The sequence below is a fragment of the Helianthus annuus genome, chromosome 7, assembly GCF_002127325.2.
Source record: "Helianthus annuus cultivar XRQ/B chromosome 7, HanXRQr2.0-SUNRISE, whole genome shotgun sequence".
Classification (NCBI taxonomy): domain Eukaryota; kingdom Viridiplantae; phylum Streptophyta; class Magnoliopsida; order Asterales; family Asteraceae; genus Helianthus; species Helianthus annuus.
Window position 1 is genome coordinate 34488844 of NC_035439.2, and position 2350 is coordinate 34491193.

At 43.5% G+C, this 2350-nt stretch overlaps 1 non-coding gene across 1 annotated transcript; it reads left to right on the forward strand.

Moving 5' to 3' along the window:
* Positions 1 to 2013: 2013 nt before the first annotated feature.
* Positions 2014 to 2086, forward strand: TRNAK-UUU. The gene has a single exon. It is a non-coding gene; the product is annotated as a tRNA-Lys (tRNA).
* The last annotated feature ends 264 nt before the right edge of the window (positions 2087 to 2350 follow it).

The window sequence follows — 2350 nt, forward strand, 5'->3', positions numbered from 1 at the left end:
ATGAAGCTTAGTACGTTCCTTGCGACTCAATGCATCGGCTACGACATTCGCCTTACCAGGATGGTAGCGGATCTCGCAGTCGTAGTCATTTAGAAGTTCAACCCAACGTCTTTGCCTCATGTTGAGTTTCTTTTGATTGAAGATATGTTGAAGACTTTTGTGGTCTGTGAAAACCACACATTTTGTGCCGTACAAATAGTGTCTCCAGATTTTGAGAGCGAAGACAACTGCACCCAACTCAAGATCATGAGTGGTGTAGTTTTTCTCATGTATCTTCAACTGCCTTGATGCGTATGCTATGACTTTGTTTCTTTGCATCAGGACGCAACCAAGACCTAATTTAGATGCGTCGCAATAAACGACGAAATCATCGTTGCCCTCAGGCAATATTAGGACAGGCGCGTCGCAAAGCTTTTGTTTCAAAGTCTGAAACGCTTCCTCTTGTTTGACTCCCCAATCAAATGGCTTGTTCTTCTGAGTTAGAGCAGTTAGAGGAACTGCAATCTTTGAGAAATTTTCTATGAAGCGGCGGTAATAACCCGCTAGACCAAGAAAAGAACGAACTTCAGTAGGGGTAGTAGGTGTATCCCAATCCTTAATCGCACTGATCTTGGAGGGATCTACATGAATACCTTGTTCGTTGACAATATGTCCCAAGAATTGAACCTCTTTAAGCCAGAATTCACACTTGGAGAATTTGGCGAAAAGTTGTTCTTTCTTTAGGAGTTCCAAAGTAAGACGGAGATGTTGCTCATGATCAGCTCGCGACTTAGAATATATCAAAATGTCGTCAATGAAAACAATGATGAACTTATCTAAATAAGGCTTGCAGACCCTATTCATTAAGTCCATGAAAACAGCAGGAGCATTAGTCAAACCGAATGGCATGACTGTGAACTCGTAATGTCCATAACGAGTACGGAACGCTGTCTTGGGAATGTCTTCTTCATGTACACGAAGCTGATGATATCCAGATCGTAGATCAATCTTTGAAAAGTAAGATGCGCCTTGTAATTGATCGAAGAGATCATCAATGCGAGGTAGGGGATATCGATTCTTGATGGTAAGCTTGTTAAGCTCACGATAATCGATACACATCCTAAAAGATCCATCCTTCTTCTTTACAAAGAGAACGGGAGCACCCCAGGGTGAAAAGCTAGGACGGATAAAACCTTTGTCGGAGAGTTCCTGCAGCTGTTTAGACAACTCTTGCATCTCGGACGGTGCAAGACGATATGGAGCTCTGGCAACGGGATTTGTACCAGGTACGAGATCAATACGGAACTCGACTTGGCGTGCTGGAGGTAGACCAGGTAAGTCTTCAGGGAATACTTCGGAATAATCCCGAACGACAGGAATATCTGAAATAGACTTACCCTTGCCTTTATCTGCTGTAACATGTGCTAAGAAAGCCACATAGTGCTTTCGCAGATACTTCCGTGTTTTAAAACAAGACATGAGTTTGAGACCACCGGCAGGCTTCTCACCACGAACTTGTAGGATCTCGCCTGTCGACAGCGGTATACGAACAATCTTCTCAGAACATACTATCTCTGCGCGATGCTTAGATAACCAATCCATTCCCACAATAACATCGAAGCTTCCAAGTTGCATTGGTGTGAGGTCAATAGGAAAAATATGGTCGTTAAGGTTCAACTGGCAGTTGCGCAGAACAGAATTTAGAACAATGGGTTCACCACTGGCAACCTCTACTGTCAAAGGTTTACCTAGTTTCGTTCTAGACACGCGAAGCATTGTCTCAAAAGACAATGACACAAAGCTCTTGTCGGCACCCGAATCGAAAAGAACAGATGCTGGTTGATTATTAATAAAGAACGTACCGTTCACCACCTCGTTGTCTGCTTGTGCTTCTTGTGCATTCATGTTGAAGACTCGTCCTCGAGCCGGTGCCGGATTCTGGTTTGCATTCTGGTTCTGGTTGACTAGTCTTGGACACCGATTTCTGTCTTTGATTTTCCGCACCAATCCTTATTTACTACTACATCTTTTTTGGGGTGTATAGCTCAGTTGGTAGAGCATTGGGCTTTTAACCTAATGGTCGCAGGTTCAAGTCCTGCTATACCCAAACCTAACTTGCACTATACTATGAGTAAGGATGCGTAGTAGCGCAAAGAGCACTCTTTGGCCTTTAGATTAGAGGCGCTTCGCCGTCTTTGATTGGATGGAAACAGATATCTAAAGTGTGCAGTGAAGGATCTTTCTATTCTAGGTAGCCAGCCAAAGCGCTTACCTTTCATCAAAGGGGCCGTAATCAGCCTCAAGATTTGAGATTCCGTAAGTAACTCAGTGAGTGCCTTTCTAAGAAAGAAGGGCTTGGAAGAATAAAATG